Below are 13,133 nucleotides of genomic sequence, written 5' to 3'. Positions count from 1 at the left end.
GCCCATCCCCCCTCCCACAACCCCTCCAGCAACCCTCTGTTTGCTCTCCATATTTAAGAGTCTCTTCTGTTTTGTCCCCCACCCTGTTTTTATATTCTTTTTGCTTCCCCTCCCTTGTGTTCATCTGTTTTGTCTCTTAAAGTCCCCGTATGAATGAAGGCATGTGATATTTGTCTTTCTCCGACTAATTTCACTTAGCAGAATACCCTTCAGTTCCATCCACGTAGTTGCAAATGGCAAGATTTCATTCTTTTTGATGGCCGAGTAATACTCCATTGTATATACAGACGACATCTTCTTTCTCCATTCATCCGTCGATGGACATTTGGGCTCTTTCCATACTTTGGCTACTGTCGATTGTGCTGCTATAAACACTGGGGTGCATGTGTCCCTTCGAAACAGCACACTGGTATCCCTTGGATAAATACTTTCTACTAGTATGTTCTCAATTAAGAATTTAACTCCTTGACTGGGGAATTACTTTTGGTTTTTATGGGATTTTTATTGGCAAGTTGAAGACTTCTGTGAAGGGTCTGAAAGAGTAAAGGCTCAGTTGATCTTGGTTTTTGAACCTGGCTCCAGCATGTGTGATGGTGGGCAAGTAAGTGAACGCATCTCCCCGGAGTTACGTCTTCATCTGCAAAATTTGTTCCTAGTTCTCTCGCAGGGTTTCTGTGACGACGCGATTGTAGGTAGAAGCACTTGCAAATACTGCTTGCGATTCATAGATAATTCACCCCAAGAACATAATCAGCAGGTAAACAGAGACTGTGGCCCTCTCGTAAATAAAAATTGGCGATTCAGAAACACAACGCAACACAAACACAACACAAAAACCCTTGAGACGAGAGGCAAAGTTTTCAGCTAGGACTAGGCGCGCGTCAGGGCTCAGGGCGGCACGGGAGCCTCCACTGCACAACTTCAACGGCCCTGAGGCAAAGATGGACACGTGTTGAGTGGAAGTTGCTGTGGTTTTACTTCAGGGCCCCGGGCGGGCCTTCTTGAGCTTCTACTCCCTTGGAACGATCCGCTTTCAACAGCGGACACACATCTGAAATGGCAGCGAAGGCCGGGTCTCAGGGCCTCTGGGCGCTAGCTGCAGAGCAGTCGCTAATTGGACGGGTGTCGGACTTCTTCCTTTTTGAGGTTCCATTTCCCACCCGGCAAAATGGGGCAAATCGGAGGAGCTCACGTAATCCGTGATCGATTCTGTTATTTTTACAAATGGGCTAAAGGGGCGCCCGGGTGGCTCAGTCGGTTAAGCCTCCAACTCCCGATTCTGGCTCAGGTCTTGATCTCCCGGTCCATGAGATCGAGCCCCGTGTGGGGCTCTGTGCTGATGGCTCGGAGCCTGCTTGGGATTCTCTCTCTCTCTGCTCCTCCCCGCCTTGTTCTCTCCCTGTCTCAAAATAAAGAAACCTTAAAAACAATTCTTTTTTTAAAAAGACAAACTAAAAAGACACAAGGAAGTTCCTTGCCCGTGTATCTTAGAAGTTTTTATATTTTCTTAAGTGGTTTCTGTTTTGGAGAGTGGAATGGTGGTGACCGGGGGCTGGGGGTATGGTGAAACGGGAGACGTTCTTTACCATTACAAACTTACAACTGCTAGAGAAATAAATCCTGGACGTCTAATGCACAGGGAGGTGATTATAGAAAACAACACTGTTAGAAACATCAAGCTTCCTTAGAGACTGGGTCTTAATTATTCCCACCACAAAAAAAGAAGCCTCAATTACGGGTCGTGATACAGGTGTTAGCTAAGGCCACCATGGCAGTCACACACGCCATATGTTCATTTATCACGTCGAAATGTCACGCGCCTTAAACTTACACAAGGTGGTATATTTCAGTGTTTAAAAAGTGGCTTCCGTTTTGAAGGTATCTGGACACCGGGAAAAAAAACGTAAGCCGAACTTTGGCAATATTTATGTTTTAAGAGTCAAAAGTTGGAACAGGTGAAAATGAAGTTTCCCTTCCTCTCTTGGTCACACCACAGTTACACGTTTCTAGTATGTTCTTCCAGAGATGTTCTAGGCCAGCGGTTCTCAGCTGGGGAGGAGTTGAACTCTCGGGGACGTTTGGCAATATCTGGAGACAGTTTTGGTGGTCACAGCTGAGGGAGGGGGGCCACTGGCATGTGGAGGGGGGAGGCCAGAGATCTTACGAGGCACAGGACAGCCCCCCATAGCAAAGAACTGCCTGGCCCCAGATGCCCCTAGGGCTGAGATTTAGAAATCCTGCTGCAGGCATAGATGAGCAAATACAAGTGTTAAATCATTATATTGCACACCTTCTGTCTTTTAGGTGACCTAGCTTCAAGCAATTACACGCTGTAAACCAATTCTAATTGCCAGCCATTCATTTTTTTTTCTTTTTTCCTTTCTTTTTTTTTTCGATGTTTATTTATTTTTGAGAGAGACAGAGGGAGAGCATGTGCAGGGGAGGGGCAGAGAGAGAGGGAGACACAGACTCGGACGCAGGCTCCAGGCTCCAAGCTGTCGGCACAGAGCCCGATGTGGGGCTCGAACCCACGAACCGCAAAATCACGACCCGGGCTGAAGTCGGGTGCTCAACCGACTGAGCCACCCAGGGGCCCCAGCCGTTCATTTTTCGGCAAATATCTGTTCTTCGTGCCGGGCACTAGGGCGGGGTCAGGGGGAGAAGAACAAATCCTAGTGTCTACCTTCAAAGGGTACTCAACGCACAGGAGACAAGCCAAGGCACAGTTTGCACGACAGTGCGATAAATTCTGCGAATTCGGCTGGCGCAGAAAGTCACTTCACCCAGCTTTTTGTTTTCGTGTGGGCCCTGGGTGTGTCCGATCTTCTACTTTGTCAAAAAGTCCCCGGAAAATAGATTTTTCTGTGACAGCTCCTCATTTTGAAACGCCGGCAAGAAATTCCACAAACTTAAAACCGTTTGAGGGTCGAAGAACTCAGATCTGAAGGTCCAGCCTGTGGACTGCCAGCTCTCAGCTCTCTCGTTCGGTATTTTTGTTGCTTCTCGAGGAAACTAATGGATGCAGAACCTCCTGCCGCCGACAGCAGGGCTCCGGTGTGTGTTTGCAAGGGGTTTTACGTCTTCAGGATACATCTTCAGAAGGGGAATTGTTCAATAAAAGAAAATGAGAGGTTTCAAGACACACACTGTGAGTCCGGACACAACGCACACCCTGGCTCCCAGAAAATGATGCTAATTTTCATTTCCACCCTCAGTAACAAGAGTACTGGGGTGCCCGGGGGGCTCTGTCTGTTAAGCGTCTGGCCCTTGGTTTCCGCTCAGGTCATGATCTCACGGTTCGTGAGTCCGAGCCTCACATCGGGCTCTGTGCCGACAGCCAGGATCCTGCTTGGGATTCTCTCCCAATCTCTCTCTCTGCCCCTCCCCTGATTGCTCTCTTGTCTCTCTCTTTTAAAATATAAATGAATTAAAAAACCGAACAAAAACCAAGAGTACTTTCCTCTGTACCCTTGCCAACGCTGGGTGTTAACAATGATGATTTTCTTCTATCAGCTTTACAGTTAAAAATATTCTCACTGTGGGGGCGCCTGGGTGGCGCAGTCGGTTGAGCGTCCGACTTCAGCCAGGTCACGATCTCGCGGTCCAGGAGTTCGAGCCCCGCATCGGGCTCTGGGCTGATGGCTCAGAGCCTGGAGCCTGTTTCCGATTCTGTGTCTCCCTCTCTCTCTGCCCCTCCCCCGTTCATGCTCTGTCTCTCTCTGTCCCAAAAATAAATAAACGTTGAAAAAAAATTAAAAAAAATATTCTCACTGTTATATTACTTTATTAGTTATGATCTTCTCTGCTAAAATTAAAATACTGACATTACCAAGTGTTGGCAAAAATGTAGAACCGAAACACTCCTTCACCACCGGTAGGAACGCAAAAGAGTACAACCACTTTGGAAAATAGTTTGCCGGTTTCTTACAATGTTAAACATACACCTAATCTAAGATCCAGCCCGTTTACCCTTAGGCGTTTACCCTAGAGAAGACGAAATATACGTCTATAACTAGGCGAGCATAAACGTTTATAGTGGCTTTAATCGCAATAGCCCCGACCTGAAAATAACTCACATGCCCATCAACTGATGAATGTGATAAGATTGGATGAATCTCAAAATCATTATGCTGAAAGGTGTTAGACAGAAAAGAGCATATATTATTTGATTCCGTTTGTATAAAACTCTAGAAAGTACACACTAATCTGTAGCAACAGAAAACAGATTTGATTGCCTATACTGGAGGGGTAGGAGGGAAGGGAAGGATTACAAGGAAACTTTTGGGAATGAAGGATATACTCACTAAATTGATTGAGGGTGATGGTTTCCTATATGTCCATATATGTACGACAGAATATAGCAAGTTTTATCTTTTAAATATGCACAGTTTACCGTACGTTATGTACATACCAATAAAATCATTTTTAAAAATTCCGCCAAGTATTGGGACGCCTGGGTGGCTCGGTCGGTGAAGCGTCCGACTTCGGCTCAGGTCATGATCTCATGGTTTGTGAGGTCGAGCCCTGCATCGGGCTCTGTGCTGATGGCTCAGAGCGTGGAGCCTGCTTCTGCTTCTGTGTCTCCTTCTCTTTCTACCCCTCCCCTGCTCATGCTCTGTCTTTCTGTCTCTCTCTCTCAAAAATAAATAAATGTTAAAATCCCACCAAATAGGGGCACCTGGGTGGCTTAGTTGGTTGAGTGTCTGACTTCAGCTCAGGTCATGATTTCACAGTTTGTGAGTTTGAGCCCCGCGTGGGGCTCTGTGCTGACAGCTCAGAGCCTGGAGCCTGCTTCTGATTCTGTGTCTCCCTCTCTCTCTGCCCCTCCCCCACTCATCTTGTCTCTCAAAAATGAATAAACATTAAAAAAAAAATCACACCAAATATTACAACAGGGGTGCCTGGCTGGCTTAGTCAGGAAAGCATGTAAGCTTTTTTTTTAGTTTATTTGTTTTGAGAGAGAGAGAGGATCTCCAGCAGCATTGTACTGTCAGTGCAGAGCCTGACTCGGGACTCGATCTCATGAACGTTGAGATCATGGCCTGAGCCGAGATCAAGAGTCGGACGCTTAACCGGCTGAGCCATCCCGGCACCCCAAAATATCCTTTTTAAGTGAGCCCAGTGTGGGGTTTGAACTCATGACCCTGAGATCAAGAGTTGCATGCTCTCCCGGGGCGCCTGGGTGGTTCAGTCCGTTAAGCATCTGACTCTTGATCTCGGGTCAGGGCCTCACCTCACGGTTTGCGAGTTCGAGCCCCGAGTCGGGTTCCGCACTGGCAGTACAGAGCCTGCTTGGGATTCTCTCTCTCTCCCTCTCTCCTGTGCGTGCCCTTCCTCTGTGCGTGCGCGCTCTCTGTCTCTCTCACATGCAATACATAGACTTTAACAAAAATATTTCAACGTTCTTGTTCTCACTTTCATTACTCTAATCGCTGTTGCTGTTTTCTAAGCAGGAATACCGAGTACGGTCACGCTGGCTGTGAACACCACGATTCTGAGAGTGCAGCCCCAATAGACTGGGGTGCAAGCACCCCCTCCCCCCCTCCCCCCGGAGGTGCGCAGTGGGTATAATTGCCTTACTAACGCGCTGAGCATTACAGTGCGTTCATTTATTAGCCTCCCCGGTTTCTTTTTACGGGCGTTGCCTTTAAAAAAACTCATCTGTGAGCTCTCTTTACATATGAAGGCTGGGAGACTGTCTGTCAGACCAGTTACAGAGAAAATGCTCTCCGGCTTTGTGGTTTGGAGCTGAGTTTTGATGCTGGGGAACCAGTGACATCGACTTCTGATCTGATAAACGATTTCTTGGCAAACGCTGCCCCCGTGAATTCCTTTCTTGGCACCGAGGAGCACTTGTAATTTAGAAACGGGTTTGTTCAGCAACTTGGCTTTGCGATCTTTGTGCTGCGGGCTTACAGGCCGAAGGCATTAGGCTCCAATGGACGTTCTGAGGGACTTCCCAAAAAAAAAAACAAAGAAAAACCAACTCAATAAAATAACTGCCAAGAGTGTTTCCTCTTTTCTCTTCTTCTTCTTTTCCTTTCCATTTCACTTACAATGATTGCCATCATTTCCTGAGGGCTCACCCCCCGCCCGTGTGCCTGTGCCTGGCCCTGGGTTCTGGGCTTTGTATGTCTAATTCTTGTATGTCTAATTCTTTGTATGTCTAATTCTTGGAACCCTTCAGTCCTGGTACCGTGGGCTCCATTTTTTCAGGTAAGGAAACTAAGTTTTTGAAGAAGTAAACGAAAAAAAAAAAATCTTATTCAGGATCACAGAGGGAGGAGGTGAGGGAAACTGAGTTTTGACTCACATTGGCCAGACTCCAAGATTCAGACTGCCTCCCACTTCGCCACCCCGGGTTTCCGCGAGCTGCTTACGAGCTTGTCTTTCTTTGTCTCAAAAGACCAAAGACAGAAACGGGCTTCATCTTTTTACCCCCGATAACGAACCTGAGATTTTTGTGCAGAGTAGGCTTGAGATCTAACCGGGCTGAACAGGGAAAATCACGGTCGGTGGGGGCTGGCGGGGGCGGGAGGGGTGGGGCTGAGCAGGTGCTTCTGAAAGGATTTCACTCCAGCTCTACCCACAAATATACATGGTGGATCAAAAAGTGATAAGGAAGTAGGCTCAGTTGGCCACACACCCCTTCAATCATCAGATGGTGTGCCGTTAACGCCATGAGCAGAGCCTCTCAACTGGGGCGCTCTTGACCTCTGGGGCCGATCGTTCTGTGCGGTGGGGGCCGTCCTGTGGGTTACAGGCCATTCAGCAGCATCCGTGGTCTCTACCCGCTAGACACCTTGTTGTGAAAGCCCAACACGTCTGCAGACGTTGACAGAGGTCCCCTGGGAGGAAGAATTGCCCCTGGTGAAGAACCGCTAGTCCATGATTAATAAAGGCTTCCGGTGACTTTCAGAGCTCCAAAGAAACATCTTTCGATTACAAGGCCAGTGGAAAACATGCTGGGACGTTTATTCCTCTCTCTCCCCTCCCTTAGCAGAACTTCCTAGTGGAAGCTAAATGTTTGGTGAGCACACTTAGAAGACTGAGAAATGTTTACTTAAACATGCGCTTGATTAAAAGAAAACATTTTTATCAGCCTTCGCTCATTGCAAATGCTACTTACCGAGCTCAGGATATTTGCCAATCTCAGTGCTAAGTCCCTGGATGCATGTTATCTCATTTAATACAGCTTTTTAAAGTAGACATAAACTTCACCCCATTTTATCGATGGGGACACAGATTCGGGAAGATTAAATAACTGCTCCGAGGACACGCAGAGAAGCGGGCACAGGGGAGAACTTCACCCCAATTTGTTTTACGCCCAGGCTCATTCACCCTGCTGATCTCCGAGGTCAGTATTCATTCACAGTAGCGCATTAAAAACATCTGAAAACAAAAAGAGGAAAATAAAGTCGTGGCTAATGTTGCCATTTAGCAGTTACCAGTGTCGACATTGTGTTGTGAATCATCCAGTCTTTTTTTTTCTGAGCATTTAAAAACATATATACTCTGCGGGCACCTGGGCGGCTCAGTCGTTTAAGCGTCTGACTTGGGCTCGGGTCATGATCTCATAGTTCATGGGTTCGAGCCCCGCGTCCGGCTCTGTGCTGACAGCTTTGAACCTGGAGCCTGTTTCGGATTCTGTGTGTGTGTCTCTCTCTCTGCTCTTCCCCCACTCCTGCTCTGTCTCTCTCTCTCTCAAAATTAAATAAACATTAAAAAAAATTTAAAAACATATGCACTCTAGAAAAGATGGGGCATGCTTTTCTTTTGACACTTGGGACTACTTTTCCATTACGATGTTCAATATTCTTCACTAGCATCATTTAAAAGGACTATATCATATTGTAGGGGGGAACATTTAAACAATCTCCCGTTGTCAGAATTTCTGGTTGTATTTTTTCTCTGTCTCCCTCTCTCTCACCCTCCCTTCCTTCCCTCCCTTCCTTCTTTCCTTTTCCATGTCATTTACCCAGGATGGAATGCTGGAGTCATAGTTGTCATATATATGTATTTTTTAATGTTTATTTTTATTTTTGAGAGAGACAGAGACAGAATGTGAGTGGGTTCGGGGCAGAGAGAAAGGGAGACACAGAAACCAAAGCAGGCTCCAGGATCTGAGCTGTCAGCACAGAGCCGGACGCGGGGCTCGAACTCACGAGCTGTGAGATCATGACCTGAGCCGAAGTCGACACTCAACCGACTGAGCCACCCAGGCGCCCCAGAGTTGTCATATTTTTAAGGCTCATGATACATGCTGTCAAATTGCATTCCCATCAAAGGTTGTGTTAATGTATATTTTACCTGTGTTGTATAGAGGGGTATATTTGTTTCTTCCAAGAAACACAGGGCTTTTAACTTAAAACACATCTAACTTGCAGATATAACAGAGGAAATCATATTTGGTTTTTGTTACATTTCTTTGACTACTAGGGATTTTGAAATTTCTTTAGGAAACCTACGAGACATTTACGCACTTAAAAGAAAGCAGTGGGGCCCCCGTACTGGTGAGAGACAGACTTCTGTAATATGGGGAATATTCAAACCCATTTCAAAGAAAAAAAAATCTCGTAGACTCAGAATGTTACTATATGTATTTCATTATACAACGTAAACGCACAGCAACATGAGACTGCTCCTTATATTTGTAGTTCTTAAAGAACAACAAAAGCAAAGCAAGTTTACCAATTAATACAAACAAAACTAGGAAAACTGTCATACCCAAATTGGGAGCAATGATTTAACACGGTGGCTGCAAAACTGCAAGGAAGTGACCTCTTGCAATTTCTGCAGGCAGGACCGAAGCCACGGAGTCACCGTGCTTTCTGTTGTCGTGTGCGGTGACTCAGCCCGCCCAGCACGTTTCTCCTTCGGGACCAGAGAGAAACAAAGCCTTCCTGGGACACGCATGCATCTTGATCGCGTTCGGCCTGCCTCCCCTTTCTTCCCACTCGACCCACAAATAAAGCTCAAATAGTACTCGGGGCCAGTAATTGTAAACCCAAGTTCAGGAGGAAGCAGGACGCGCAGTTAGAGTCTGGAAAGATTATTTTTAGATTATTTGCAAAAGGGAACGGGACACGCGCCCTGTTTTCTTACGGGCACCTCAAAAACCATACTCGGTTCAACTCTGAAAGCCTGTAGAGGGAGGAGCGGCCACGCCGTGAGCAAGCGGGAGCCACAATCCTCTTGTCTGTAAAATGGAGCAAACAGTATCTGTGTCATGGGATTGGAGCACATTGAGCAAGAATTAAAGCGCACAGGCCGCTGAAAACATGCAAACTATTATTAAAACATGTTCTCAGGGCCTCAGTCGGTTTCGGAGGAATTTTAAAATAACTTAGACTCTGTTGTCTTTACGGAAAAGAACGTTGCATTCTAAAACAGGAGGATGAGTTATATGGGGGGAGGGGGGAAGCTCCCAAAACAAAGATCCAATGTTCCATGATCCCCACTTTGCCCCTAGCCTAGGGCTAGCAGGACGGTTCTCCGTCGGGATTTATTTTATTGTCACTGGTACATTCAATCTGAGCCAAGAGAAGTCTTCTCGGTCTCCCCGATCAAAGAGTCAGATGCCTTGTGAGCAATTCTCCGACCAAAGGAATGATTGGCTTTTATGCAGCATAAACACCAGGAACCTGATTCACAACTTTCTGTGTGAGGTCTGACTCCTACAGAAGGCTCCCCGTGGATCTTTCCTCTTTTTCCTGCCATCTGACTCCAGGATGGCATCCAAGCCTCCTCCTACCAGCAAACTTAAATCCCCACGACCCCAGCTAGCTGCAGGGAATTTACCTGCACATTTTGTTGCTGTTTCCTGTGTGTCTCTTGGAAACGTAAACGAATGATCCTTCTTTCTATCGTAGTCGGATCAGGTAAGGACACATTGAGGCTTTCGCGTTCCCCCAGGGGCCCCCATCAGACCGCTTCTCTAATGCTGTGACTCACGGAGCATCACAACGAAACCCTGCCAGTTCTTCCAGACCTCTCTTTGAAAGCCTTGGGGAGCCTGTCTTTATTATTATTATTATTATTATTATTGTTATTATTATCATCATTAATCGGGGTCCAATTTGCATACAATAAATCATAAGGATTCCAAGCATGCTTTTATGAGTTTCAACAAATGTAACCACCTTGTAACCGCCGTCCTAATTGGTAGAGAACCTTCCACGGTGTTTGTACGATCCCTCATCCCTCTTTCCAGCAATAATCCGCCCGCCTCTGTGGTTTTGATTTCTAGCCCCATCGCTCAGACGTGCCAGCGTCAGAGCCTCATGAAAATGGAACCAGTCGAGATGTATACTCTTTGTGTCTGGCTTCTTTCAGTATTATAATGTTTTTGAGATTCATTCATTCTATTTGCGCACCCTTAGTTCATTCTGAAATGATTCCCCGGGCCGTTGTGTGGATGTACAGCGCTTTGTGTATCTATTTGTGGCTGAAGGATATTTATCATTTCTTTTCCAGTTTTTGGCTACTGTGAATAAGGCTCCGGTGGACGTATCTGTGTAACTCTTTTTGGAGGGCATGCATGTTTATTTTCCTTGGGGAAATAACCTAGGAGTTGAATTCCTGGGTCATAGAGTAGGTATGTGTTTAATGTATGTATAAGAAACTGCCAGGGTGCCTGCACGGCTCAGTTGGTTAAACCTCTGGCTCTTGATTTCGGTTCTCACAGTTTGTGGGTTTGAGTCCCATGTCAGGCTCTGTGCTGACAGCACGGAGCCTGCTTGGAATTCTCTCTCCCTCTGTCTCTGCCCCTCTCCTGCTCACTCTTTCTCTCTCAGAATAAATAAATAAACTTAAAACAAATACTTAAAAAAAGAAAGAAAAGAAACTGCCAACTCTTCTCCAAAGCGGGGGGCTTACTTGGTTTTGAGGTTCCCGATCAAACTGTGTCTTCATTACTTGCTCTCTAATAGTACATAATTTATTTTGTTTTGTTTTTATTTGGGCAGATGGGTTGTCAAAAGACGCTGTATCTCTTTACCCCTCCCAATAGCCATACCCTTTGCGATATCATTCTGGTGAGGCCGTCCATCACGGGGTAAAGTCTGCCTGCCACTCCTGGAATATCAGTTGGATTCATGTCTTGCTGGTTTTTTTTTTAAGTTTATTTATTTATTTTGAGAGAGAAAGAGAGGGAGCACAAGGGGGGAGGGGCAGAGAGAAAGAGAGAGAGAGAATCCCACTTGTGCAGAGACCCATGCGGGGCTCAATCTCATGAGCTGCGAGATGGTGAACCGAGCCGACGTCAGACGCTCAACCGACTGGGCCACCCGGGTGCCCCCTCGTGTCTTGCTTTGACCAACAAAATGCAGTGGCAGTGAGCAGTTGAGGCCTCCGGAGGCCTCATCCATCCTATGCATATTTTGGAAGCCTGCTACCGCCATATGCACAAGGTTGGCACAGCCGTTCTGGAGACTTCCATCCCAGTGGAAGCCATCACGGGCTGCCTACTCAACAGCCAGCAGATACCCTACCAGGTGAGAGAGTGTCGTCTCCACTGGTAGAGCTACCTACTCAACCCGCAGCTGACGACAGACGCATGGGTGAGCTCAGCTGTGAAGGGGACCCCTTGGTTAAGCCCACCGATCCATAAACAGTAAGAAATATTTATTATTTTAAGCCATTGAGTTTCAGGGTGATACACATCACACAGCCATACCTAACTGACACATTTCCATGAGGACAGATGTCTACCTCTTCTCTCCCCTTCACTTGTGTGAACATGGTCAATTTAGCGAACATTTCTGAACCCAAAGATACCTTGAATTGTAATGCTTAGTTTACACAACTGTTTTGGAGATTAGACTCGTAACTGAAGGGAAAAACACAACAGTGCCTCGCTGATAGTAGGTACTCACTAAATTCTTGCTATAGTAATAATAATGTTATTTATTTATTATTTTTAATTATTTTTTATTTTTTTTAATGTTTATTTACCTTTGAGAGAGTGAGTGAGCACAAGCAGGGGACGGGGAGAGAGAGAGGGAGACACAGAATCTGTAGCAGGCTCCAGGCTCTGAGCTGTCAGCATAGAGCCCGATGCCGGGCTCGGACCCACAAACCATGAGATCATGACCTGAGCTGAAGTCGGATGCCCAACCGACTGAGCCACCCAGGTGCCCCCCCACCCCGCCTTTTTAAAAAAAATCACTGTGTGCTCTTTTTGCCTTAACACATTTTCTTGTAGCAGAATCTTCTATGATTTTAGCAATAGAAGGGTCTGGACAGCCTCAAAACGTGTCCTTCCAGGTAGGAAGATGAGTGTGTGTGTTTTTTTCCCACCAGACAGTTCGTAGTCACAGGATAGAGTTGAGCTCTTCATTTTCATTGATTGAGAAAAACATAATGGCAAATGCATAATTATAAATTCCCAAGTGCTTTTGCAGTGGGCTTGTATTTCTGGAAATGATGATAGCATTGCCAATACCTTTCAAAGCTGGTGGGATCCAAAATATGAGCTGCATTTATTTACTTGACAGACATTACCTTGAGTGGATACCAAATCATGGGATCTTTAGAGTAATTTCCTATCTTTGCAAATTCATCAACTTCCACCACCACTGGGACTGTGGCCCAAAGTTGGAAAGCACTGACCAAAGTCAACAGTGGCCTGTTCTACAGGGCCCTGGATGGACCAGGCTTTCCTCGGGCTTGCTTAATTCTGGCTCTTATCCTTCTAAATGCATCTATTACCACCCTCTCACTTACTCATGTTGCTCCATCCATGCTAGCTAGGCTTCTGGCTGTTTCTTAACCGTGCAAAATTAGTTCTTTGCCCTTCTTTGCCTCTGCCTGTAAGGCTCATCTCTAAGGTCTTATATTCAGACTGATGCTCAAATATCACCTCCTTAAAGAGGCCTCCTGGGTCCTTCTTCTGCTCCACTGCTGTCTTATTTCCTCTGGTTGTGTTTTCTTCATGCACTTTTCCAGTGTTATTTCAATGGTCTTTTTTTTTCTTCTTTTTTTAAGCTGTACACCCAATGCAGGGCTTGAACTCATGACGCCAAGATCAAGAGTCACATGCTCCACTGACTGAGCCAGCCAGGTGGCCCTCAGTGGCTTAGTTCTTGGTCTTTGTCTTGACTGTTTGACCCCGCTACACTGCAAGCCTCATC

The sequence above is a fragment of the Felis catus genome, chromosome A3, assembly GCF_018350175.1.
Source record: "Felis catus isolate Fca126 chromosome A3, F.catus_Fca126_mat1.0, whole genome shotgun sequence".
Classification (NCBI taxonomy): Eukaryota; Metazoa; Chordata; class Mammalia; order Carnivora; family Felidae; genus Felis; species Felis catus.
The sequence above is the reverse complement of the archived record's forward strand: the minus strand, read 5'-3'. Positions refer to the sequence as shown.